The sequence below is a fragment of the Macrobrachium rosenbergii genome, chromosome 14 (assembly GCF_040412425.1).
Source record: "Macrobrachium rosenbergii isolate ZJJX-2024 chromosome 14, ASM4041242v1, whole genome shotgun sequence".
In the NCBI taxonomy this organism is placed as follows: domain Eukaryota; kingdom Metazoa; phylum Arthropoda; class Malacostraca; order Decapoda; family Palaemonidae; genus Macrobrachium; species Macrobrachium rosenbergii.
Genome location: NC_089754.1, coordinates 21,312,672 through 21,324,684, shown reverse-complemented (window position 1 = coordinate 21,324,684; position 12,013 = coordinate 21,312,672). Strand labels below are relative to the sequence as shown.

At 33.9% G+C, this 12,013-nt stretch overlaps 2 protein-coding genes across 4 annotated transcripts in view; one reads left to right on the top strand and one right to left on the bottom strand.

The window, feature by feature from the left end:
• Positions 1-12,013, top strand: part of LOC136845768 (uncharacterized) — a 489,838-nt gene that overhangs the window by 288,915 nt on the left and 188,910 nt on the right. The window lies entirely within an intron of this gene.
• The window catches only part of LOC136845764 (uncharacterized), a 155,689-nt gene that overhangs the window by 130,936 nt on the left and 12,740 nt on the right, over positions 1-12,013 (bottom strand). Inside the window, exon 1 of one of the 3 annotated variants that reach the window (XM_067116011.1) lies at positions 762-1,204. The exons of 1 other annotated variant lie outside the window; for it this stretch is intronic. The gene's annotated coding sequence lies outside the window, so the exon portion shown is untranslated. Of the gene's footprint in view, positions 1-189; positions 550-761; positions 1,205-12,013 lie in introns of those variants that run through there. One more of the 3 variants, XM_067116013.1, reaches the window with a different exon arrangement.

Here is a 12,013-nt window from a genome sequence, read left to right as displayed (position 1 = left end):
AGGTATAGGTTCGAACCCTGGTCAGGCTAGATGCATGTACACTGTATAATGACTTTGGGTGTAAGTGATTCCAAAGTAAAGCGAATTCGATGTCAGTAGTTTAATTGTGGTTAATGCCATGTGTAAACTTAGTAACACAGTTTCTTGTGTATATAAGATATACAACTGTGTGTGTGGCCGTTTTCTTACCTTTAAAGGTATGTTTGCTTATGTTCATTATTTCCTATTTGTTGTTCATTATTCAATATTTTACCAGTAACCTCTTTATATTTTTCCTCTGTTAATTACTTTGTTCCATTTAACGGTAAGTAATCTCTTAATTACCATGAGCAAGCTATTTCATAAATGATTTTTCTGTCAGTTATGAATCCATAGAATCTATAATGGTGAAGTTGGTATTGTGGCAATCACTTCTGCTCCCATTTTGTTTTCTCTTCAATCATTAGCGAGGCTTTTATTAAAAAATATTCATTTAAAAAATAGTTTACTTGAAAATAATACTGTTATTTAAGCACAAAATGTATTTTTATATACAAATATGCAAGTGACATAAGGTGTATGTCATTTGAAGAAAATTGTGAAATTCATTGTACTGTATGTTCTCATGAAGGGTAACTAATGTGCATATATTGAATTAAATATTATTAGAATAATTCTTTAAATTTTTATCCATGAAAATTATATTATATCAGCTTTACTGATAATTGAAAAGAGACTAATCTTCTTTATTTATTTTTAAAGTGTTTCCTGTGTTTACTTACGTGTAAGAAGTTATATGGTGAATTAACTGAGATTTTCTCTGTGACTAAAAATCACTAAGTTCTTTAAATCAAGTTTCTTTATAATCGGGAACTTAGGAGTTTTATAAAAGATGTAGGTTTTCAGTTACCATCGGTGTATTTTAATGGTGATACTTGTTTATCAGTTTGCAGTTTTAACTATAATCCACTAATTACCATTAATATTTAGTTGTCGAGGTATGGTATATGGAATGTATGTTTCTTATATTCAACTCCCAGTTCGAATGAAGGAGTTTGGTGGATTAAGAAAAATGACAGAAATTTCAAGCGCTGAGTATCCAAAGTCCTGTCTTTCCGCTGAAACTTTTAAGAAGATGAAATAAAACTTCCGCGATAAAATTAATCGAGCAAGCGTCTAACGCGAGAGAATTCCACCCTTCGCTCACGGAGCAGTCCGACTTCACCAACCAGTGAGCGCTAACTGAAACACATTGAGCGGGACCGCTGTCTACTCCAGCCTCTGTCTCCCTCTCTTTCTATAGACAGCGCGAGCGCGCGTCACCAGTAGTTTTTCGCCACAGAAGCATCTATATTTGACCTTTTTGCCCCTTTCCCTTCACCAGCTTGGGCTGTTATTTTCATTAGCGTCTTTATTTCACGTTTGTGCAACTAGCTAACAATTGCCCGGTTTCTGCTGAATTCTTTAATTAGTGCGTTATCATTAATTCCCTTTTGTTTACTCGCTGCTCTTCCGTTCAATTCATTTTAGTTCCAAGTTGTGTTATTCCGCCGTTTGTCTATGTCTGTGGAAAACCGACATGTACATGTGGTCTCTCCAGCCCAAAGGTGCATTTTAACGTGAACCTTGTTTTCCCTCCCTCTCTTACTTCATGGAGGTAACGACAACGTCAGTAATAAGGACAGAATAGGGCTCCAATAGGGAAGGCAGTTTAACTAAGGAAAAAGAAATACAGAAATATCACTGTATAAAACAAATAAGGGGAAAAAATCAACAAAACAGGACAATTAGATCAGGAAGTGAGGCTCAAGTGAGTCTGCTCGACAAAATGGCATTTTCACCCAGTTTGAAACTTATAGGGTTAGAAAAATTCAATTACTTAACTCGATGGATCCTTTGGTCGCAGAGAGAAAAAATCTAGAAAACTGTGTACAATTGAACCTCTCAAAAAGAACAAGAATTTCATAATTAACTGCAAATCTAATAATCTGTGTGGATGGAAAGGCTGAATACGGAAAATAATCGGAATTATGAAAGAGTATATAAAAGCTAGCTTTTGTATAAGAAATTCTAAAGAATCCAATACTAACCATAACATTTCAAATTATGTTAGGATTCACCATTATAATTTGTACCGTGCACTAGCACTAAATTTGGCTGAATATAAGTTAAGAAATTCAATAAATACAACTATCCGCTCAGGAAATCAAATCATTGTAAAAAAAAAAAAGGCACTGAGATGTTTTGCCTGCAGGAGTTGAGTCAGAACCTTCACATGATATTGGCTTTATAAAAACAAGGCAACAGCTGGCTGAGCATGACCCACTTTTACCACATCTGTCAAACGCTGAACCAGATTTCTTAGTTGGATATAATTACTCTGTGCCATCCAGATAAGCACGTAAACAACCGTCCATGAACCAGCCTTCACCTGGATTTTGATTTTTCGTCTCAAATGGCGTTATCTACAGGGTAGCACTACTTTATTTTTAATGCCTTGTTTACAAATTCTTTTTCCTCCAGGTTTTGCTGCTTGTCTCCATAATAATCTTTTTTATATAATGGTATTAAATTCTCTTTCCCTCAGACTCTCAGACTGATTCTTCCCCTCAGACTCTCAGACTGATTCTTCTTACAGTAAGTGATGCAGATAACAGACAAATTTCTAATCATTTCTTATTCCTCCTTTTTTACAGTAGGTCTTCATCACTGTGGAAAAGTAGGGACCCCTTATTGACCTCAATATTTAACCTTTACGAGTTTGGCCTATTTTTCAAGACAACGCATCTGTTATTTTGCCAAATGTCCTTTTTCCCCACACGACTTACGTGCAAAAGTTTTGTCATTTGGAGGTGATAAAATGTTTAATCACAAACTGAAAAATGGATTTAAAAGTCGATTTACCACTTTGACCCCTTCAGCAAAATGAATGCAATTCGGCTGGGCAAAAAGCAGAAAAATGAACATTTTTGTGAAAGTACCAACCATTTCTCTATTGATTGTTTCAGCTCAAACACGCGCTATTGTTATTGCAGTTCTATTTGTATGTGTTTTTAATCAACGTATTTTATCCTTGAAATTTTGCCTTCAAGATATAACATAATATTCAGTAGCATATAACATTATTGTCGAAAAATATTCCGTCTTCAAACTAAAACATTGTATAATACTCAGAATTTTTGGCAGTGTCCCATTTTCAATAATTAATCTTTGGCATAGTTATTGAAGTACATTTTTTATAATTTGTTACTTTATTTCGGTTTAAACGATGCTATAGCAAATACTCCAAGACCAGAAAGGCTCTGTCAAAAGTATATAGTTACGCTTGACCTGTATTTTACAATCAAGGTCATCATTACATGTTTAGCACAATATATCTAGGAGACTTTGCATTCTCATGACTGTAGAATATCCATTAACCAAAGTTGTTGTACTCATTTAGATTTAATTTGCGTTCTTACATGGAATTTTCTGACATCCCAGCACTATCTGTCAGCATGATGTCACTGCAAGATTAAGAAAATGAACAAGAAAAATAACAAAGTAACATGGCTTATTACAAAGAGGAAACAAGTTAATGATGATGTGTTGGAAACTGAGTCTGAATTCATTCTTCACTTACTGACATGATCATGATCCAAAGGCCAGGTCGTTAGTCTAAGCGTAAATTGACATTATTTGAAATTTATGGTACCCTAAGGCCTGTCTGAAAGTTTACTTGAGATTACTATGTTATTTTCTTGTATGCTTGACGACGCTGACTTTTTCAGTGGCATTTCATATAATCTACATTATTGTAGAGACATTTATAATGACCATATCTTTAAAAGTAATGCCTATTATTCATCCCTATGCTAACGAAGCATACCCCAGCAAATATTTATGAAGGTTTTGCTGCGCGTTCAGTGAATTCTCATTTAATCATATGAATTCCATTCTCGTATGCCAAAGCCTTATACTGTGACCTTACTGTGCATTCACGTATTTTTAAACCTGTTTACGTTTTTTTATTGTGCATAAAAATTTCAATTAATTTCTTTTTTATTTTCGCTGTCGTTTATTTTTTTCTTAACTTACCATAAAAAAAACTTTTGGAGGGAGAGAGAAAGACCGTTAACATTTTGGAGAGTTAAGGAAGGGAGAGAGAAAGACTTGATATTTTGGGAGAGAGAGAGAGAGAGAGAGAGAGAGAGAGAGAGAGAGAGAGAGAGAGAGAGGGGGGAGAGGGGGTCATCAACGACTCTGGCCCACTGGGCCCTGTTTTCGTACGGGATATTGAAAACTGTCTAGGCTACATTAATCCTTTCTTCGGTTGTTTACACTATTTTACGTTTTGCGGTTGTTTGTACGGATGTTGTGGTGCAGCTCACTCATTATTAAACTATGCTTAATTTTGAAATCTTTAGTTCTACGCTCCTTCGTATCTTCATAAATTTAAGTTGACATCTCTTGCTATTTCTATTCTTGATACACATTATTGGTAAATTCTAAACCTTCATGCAAGATAACTTGGTTAGGCCAGTTTCAGAAAGCATTACGTTCTTCAAGAGTCGAGCGAGAATTATTTGCTGTACCCTGATTTTTATTATGCCTTTCCAGTTGTCCTTTCGTATCCACAGAATGCTCTTCAAACGACCAGAAAATAAAACGGTCAATATTTTTGCGAACTTAGTTGTTTTTCATGTTTTTCATGGTTTTCTCGAACGCTTTTCTTTAAGACTGTTTGACACAGCTTTCGTTTCAAATTAATGTAAGAATTAAACTTGATTTGTAATGAAATAAAAAAAAGATAGTCAATAAACTCATATAAAAGTTGCTCTTGAGGATGTTTCGATTTTTTCGCTTCTTGAGACTGTCTGTAAGCTTAAAGTATTGTTTATTAACTTCTTACATCTGTTAAGAGGTAAAGAGAAAATAATTTTTTAAGTATTCAACCTCTTATCTTTTCACTTTTAATTGGCCGAAATATAATTCTATATTGTTGCTAAGATAAAAATGTCCTCTTATGCATCTTTCGACTAAGTCCACTTGAAATACTTTTCATTTATACGAGTATTATATTATTGCAAAACCAGATAATTTTAGCGCAAAATTAGAAAATATGAAAAGGAGTACCTATTGTATCGGAGAAAATCAATTAGATCTATAAATATTTAATTTTATAATAATAAAAACAGTTTCCCTATAATTATTTGTCATGAAAGTCTTTACCAAGCACACAGATGGGAATGAAATAATTTGTTTAGGAATTTTAAGTGATTCAAACAGTCGTTTGAAAATTTCAAGGCAAAGAAATACAAATAAACAGTATGGAAAACACGTTGAAATTTTCTACCATTCACTCAAGAATTATTGTTTGCGGTTTTTTGGCTGAAATTAAATAAGAACAACTAAAGATGAATGTTGCAAATAGGCGAGCGATGATTATTTAATAGGAGACTCTGCGGGAAGGAATTCGGAGTAAAAGTAGACAACGAAAATTAAAATCCAGTAGAGTATTGCAACATCCAGTATCAAAGAAATAAATCAGTATGATTTATAATAAGACATTAGAGAAAATATCTTTCCCTTGCCTGAGAGAATCCACGAGAGATTATCTTAAATCCCAACCATATTATTCACTAAAAATGTCGCATCTAAAATTCACTACACAGTTCCTGTAACGGTATTACTCTGAATGGAAGCGGTTGGAAAATACTGTCTTCTTAAAAATCTGAAAGCGAGTCTCTCTCTCTCTCTCTCTCTCTCTCTCTCTCTCTCTCTCTCTCTCTCTCTCTCTCTCTCTCTCTCAAAGAAATAGTTACCCACTGAGTTTCCAAAGCCCTCCTTTAACATCGACCAATTTTGTGTATGTTGGTGTTTGAATAAACTGAGCAAGTGTTTGAATAAATTGAGCAAGAAATATTGGAAATTATAACGGTAAGTTATGGATGATGTAAATTTGTTCAGAAATACTTGCTGTGTTGATTCTCCACAGTTGCAGACTTAGGAAAGGTAAATGGTTAGGGACGCGGTGTTCAACCCAATGCGATCAACAAAATTCATAAAAAGAATTCGTAATGTCTATGGATATAATTATTATCTTGATGTCAAAGTACTTCTACGTATATGTAAAAGGCGTTCTTTGGTCGTGATTTCTGAACAAGATAAATTTCAAACGAGAGATCCTCTTAAATCTTCTTTCTTTTTGATCCAATTAATCATAAACAGTTCCAACTTCGTATTATTTTCTACCGTCAGCTCAATTCTTCCGCTTTCGTCAGCTTTTAAACATTTCCTACTTTTCCCCTGTACATTATTAAACGAGAAATATGATTGAAATAAAAGTGTTCTGTGCTGGAATGGGATTATAATCAAAGCTGTCTGCTTGTATCTTGGGTATATGGTGTTATGTTTCTAATGAGACCCCAACATCCAACAAGGGCACTACTTAAGAACGAAATATATGGCCTGGCAAACAATGGAAGTGGGGTGGGAGAAAACTGTTAACGGGAATAAGACGGAAGAGGCTTTCTCGACTTGACATAATGAAGTTCAGAATTAAGTGCCAATTTTAAGCTTGAATTTGAAATCATTAATTACTAATAACTTGAAAAAAAAAATATTTCATATTTCTACCTTGTTAAGTAGGACTATTTACAAAATTCATATCCTAATCGAATGACTCCTTCACAGCTGTTTTCTTATACTTGAAAAGAACACTCTTGAAAGCCAATTTTTCCCACTTTACATAAAATAACTTGGTGACTTTTCCTTGAAATCAATAATCTTGACGAAAAGTGACAGGACATTTTCAACTTCTCTTCTGAATCAAAGATTCAAACGACCTAAAACTAACAACGTATAAAATTCTATGGAAAACAATTATATCAGGGTACGGAATTCAGACTAATACATACTCGGTAGAAAATAGTATAAGTTGGAACTGCTTATGATCAATTTGATCAAAAAGAAAGAAGATTTAAGAGGATTTTTCTCGTTTGAAGTTTACCTTGTTCAGAAATCACGACCAAAAAACGCCTTTTACATACACGTAGAAGTACTGTAACATCAAGATAATATATCCATAGACATTACGAATTCTTTTTATGAATTTTGTTGATTGGATTGGGTTGAACACCGCGTCCCTAACCATTTACCTTTCCTACGTCTGCAACTGTGGAGAATCAGCACAGCAAGAATCTCTGTAAAAATTTATTTCATTCATAACTTACCGTTATTATTTCCATTATTTCCTGCTCAGTTTATTCAGGCACCAAATTGGTCGATGTTAAAGGAGGGCTTTGGAAACTCTGTGGGTAACTATTTCTTTGAGAGAGAGAGAGAGAGAGAGAGAGAGAGAGAGAGAGAGAGAGAGAGAGAGAGAGAGACTCGCTTTCAGATTTTTAAGAAGACAGTATTTTCCAACCGCTTCCATTCAGAATAATTCCCTTACAGGAACTGTGTAGTGAATTTTAGATGAGACATTGTTAGATATACATGGATAGTCTTAACAAAGTAAACAGTAATGACAAAAGCTTTAATATTGTTCGAAATCGCAAGAAATTACTCTCATGCGACCCCACTGTAAAAACTTATTATTTACATTTCGCTTCAGTTATTGCATATTATTTAGAAAATTAGTTCACCTAGTTGCATTCCACTTTTATCCTCTCTGTTACTTACTTCTTTAGCCTTGTATCAAAGATATTTTTTCCTTGTACTTCCATAACCAGCTGGTATGGCAAAAAAAAGCAGTCCAATGAGCAACAGCTGTGTCACTTATTTCTTGGATTCTTAAAAGGTTCGGTCAACTTTTGACATTCTGGGTGACTTTTGTAATTCTAAAGAACTTCTTTACTTGTATCGTTTGGTCAAAAGAGGACTAATTTCCCCCGTAGGGAGGTAGTACCGTCATTTCACCTCATGCGGTGCACTGTAGGCATTACTTCAAGTTCTTTGCAGCGTCCCTAGCTGGAACCCCTTTCATTCCTTTTAATATGCCTCTGTTCTCTTTCTTCCATCTTACTTTCCACCTCCTCCTCCTTCTTCTTCTTCTTTTAACGTGCTTTTTTCCCATTTTTGTATGGGGTAAGCACGATGCCTTCTTTTGAAGGACTTTTGATTTGGCTTTGGGGTAGACTGTAGTCTCGATCGGCTGCCCTGCCTGACATCGCTTAGACCATCTCCTAACAATTGATTCATAGCGTAACTGCGAGGTTTTCCTCCTGTTACACCTTTCAAAACTACTTACTGTCAATTTCCGTTTCAGCGCTGAATGAACTCATAGGTCCCGGCGCTTGGCCTTTGGCTTACATTCTATGCTCTGCTCTATCCTACAAACTAATATCGACTTAATACCAGAAATCAAAATCAACGTGTTATAAACTCAGTGCTCATCTTTTATCATGGGGATGAATTGATTCCAATTATAAATAAATAATCTAAACTCTACAGGAATAGATTCGTTCACCAGAGTGGAATTCACGTGGATGGCTGAGTGGATAGAGTCTACGGTGTATCACCTATCATCAACTTCCTAAAGGCCTGGGTTCGAATTTTAATCAAGATAACTGCACTTATCATAAAAGTAATTTCCGTTAGGTTCCTTTATTCCTAAGGTAATGTGACCTCCCTAGTAAGAGAGTATTTGTGGATGAGTATTTGAAAGCATATAGGCTATAGAGGTAATGTGCGAAATAAATAACAAAATATCATATATATATATATATATATATATATATATATATATATATATATATATATATATATATATATTATATATATATATATATATATATATATATATATATATATATATATATATATATATATATATTATATATATATATGTTTGTGTGTATTTGTTTGTGTATGCTTAACTTACATTCACTCACAGAACCGGTATGTATATCTGTATGTCCTAATTTTCTTAGTAATGAATAAAAGCAATATTCTCTGTCAAGTAGCTTGTCGCTAAAATAATCGTTATAGAATTAAATCTAACAAAGAAACAATACGTCATATATACCTCAAAATGCTATTCAGTTCTGCTTGAACGTAGTACGTGGGGAACAGCTTTAATTACTGAAGAAATTACGGCGTGATCAGAATTTCCATTTGCAGGACCATCAATTTGGGTCATACAGTTATTGCCTTAATATCATTGCAAATGTGTATTCCCCATTCTTTCGTGTGTTTGTGCATGTGTTAATTTAATCTGCAAATTCAAGTTGGACACACACGCCCCCCAAAAAAGAAACAATATTACTTTGCTGACCTTAAATAACGCAAAACTACCTTATACAAAGACTACATCATTATGGTATCCCCCCAGAGAAAGAACGGACAAAGCTACATTTAAAAAGCAATATTAATAGACCTACCATCCTAGAGATAACAGCTACCTATTCAGAAAAGGCTGATTATATGAATATAGACAAGTAAAATTACGCGTACATAGTCAAATGAAAATTGATCCCAAACCATGATATTTGAAATCTTTGGAAACAGTAAACTTTAAAGAAAGAAAAATAATTTCTGCTGATGCTCAGATCAAAATTAACTTCACTGAAATGCAAATATTGGTGCTCTATTCCGTTAGGAACAGGCCAATGGCAGACGGTCGAAGAACTGTAGGAAAGGCAAAAATGAAAGAAAGAAACTTCCGTTTCCCTTGAAATTTATTCTTGGAAAAAGAGGAAGCACTGTCATTGTTAAACTAGGGGACTTTTTATTCTTCTGTTTCAAGAACGTCTGGGAAAGGGACCTTCGTCAATATTGAAAATAAATATAAGAAAATGCTGAAACTACGAAAAGGAGCCTTTCTCTAAAAGGACTTTGAGCGAGGCCTTATCAGAAGAAACCTTGAAATGTAGAAGACCGTCGTGAAAAGGTCCTTGGAATTATTTTCAGGGAGAATGACAAGATCTGGGTAAGATAGAACATGGTTTCGCTAGGAGAAGAAGCACTGAAGAAAATATGTGAATAACTAAAAGAAAGATTGTGAGATCGTTAGTTCATATTCTCTTTAAATGTTACAATATTTGTATGTTTAAAATAATATTCATTTTAATTCAAGTAGTTTCATAATCCCATAAATTGACTAAAGATTATTTCCTCAGTCTTCTTCCTCAGCTTACATGAAATTAGTTAAAATGAGAATTACAGTTTAAACTGCATTTGCGTGTGATTTTTTTTCGACGTGTTTTTTTATTTTTAAAATTTTAACTTTACTATTCCTTATTCACGTTTTACTGCACGTTTCCTGGATAGTCTCATTTTATCCCTTGATCTTAAGCTCTCTCTCTCTCTCTCTCTCTCTCTCTCTCTCTCTCTCTCTCTCTCTCTCTCTCTCTCTCTCTCTCTCTCTCGTGAATGTTACCAATTTCTCTATCGGTACATTCGGAAGCTCTTCCTCACCCTGCCTTCACTCTTCCTCAAGTTATGTCAGATGCGCTTTCTTTCTAGGTCTATTTTCAAATAATCAATATTTTCTCCTCTCTCTCCTTGTCTTTGAACATCCTCTCTCTCTCTCTCTCTCTCTCTGTCTCTCTCTCTCTCTCTCTCTCTCTCTCTCTCTCTCTCTATATATATATATATATATATATATATATATATATATATATATATATATATATATATATATATATATATATATATATATATATATATACTATATATATATAATGAGCTCTAGACTACTTATAAGTTCTTTCATGTCTTCACCTATAGGTCTTCTTATTACGTAGTGAAAATTTTGTGCACTTTATGAATAATAATAATAATAATAATAGTTACAATTATTATTATTATTATTATTATTATTATTATTATTATTATTATTATTATTATTATTATTATTATTATTATTATTATTATTATTGCCCTGCTCAGTAGGATGGCTGCATCATTGGAGTTAATTTTATATTGACCCTTATCAGTTTTCTCGTCTACGCTGATATTATCAATAATTGGCCAATATTCATACCTTGGTTAAAAGAAAAAAAATACATAAGCAGCGTGTGCGCAGCAGTTTTTAGACTACGCAACTGAAAAAGGTAGTGAAACGCGGGGGATAATCCCGTAGAGTTCAACAGCAGCTTTCAGGCAGAGATTCGAGTCCGTAGTTCAGGTATTCCTTTCGGTGTTTTTCTTGTCGACGACATTTCGACCAGCCCCATGGTTATTTTCTAGATGGATTAGATGATTCTAGAGACAATAGGTATATATATATTTTTTATTATTAAAAAGAATAGCTGCATCAGCTGAATCCATTTATATACCGTCTGTAGAACCACCTTTCCATCAGAGCTACTCCACTTGTCCTGACCGTAATTGTCGAGACAGTTGAAACGTTGACACCCTTCGAAATGCCCTACAGTAAACTCCTGCTGTCAAAAAAGACCACGCGAATACGCTTACCCGATACCTTTTCCGGAAACTCAGTGGGGATTTACTTTCCATGTCTCACTTTCTATCTTCGTCTACTTTCCTTACTACCTTCGGTATGGACTAAATACACAAAAACTCAGAATCTCGTTATTATTACTTTCTTCAACCAAATTATGAAATGTTGTCCTTTTTTATTAATCATAATACCGCAGAAAAAAGAATCATAAAAATAACTGAAAAGACATTAGAATATCAGTTCACCTGATGCGGCTATTCTTTTCAGCAGAACTTGTCTAAAATAGGAACTATTATTATTATTATTATTATTATTATTATTATTATTATTATTATTATTATTATTATTATTATTATTATTGCAATTCCTTCCTCAAGTAAGACCACTGCTCTTCACGAAATGTCCTTTTTCCCCCATACGAATTGCATGCAAACGTGTAATAATTTGGAAATGATGAAGAAATGTGTAGTCACAAAATGAAAAATAATTTTAGAAATCAATGCAGCACACTGACCCCTCCATCAAAAACAATGACGATACGATATGGTTAAAAAAAAAAAAAAGAGACTAAACGAAAAAATTTTTGTAATTGGCGAGCATTTTCTGTTGGTGGGTCCAGGTTTAATATACTTAGCTTTTATTCCA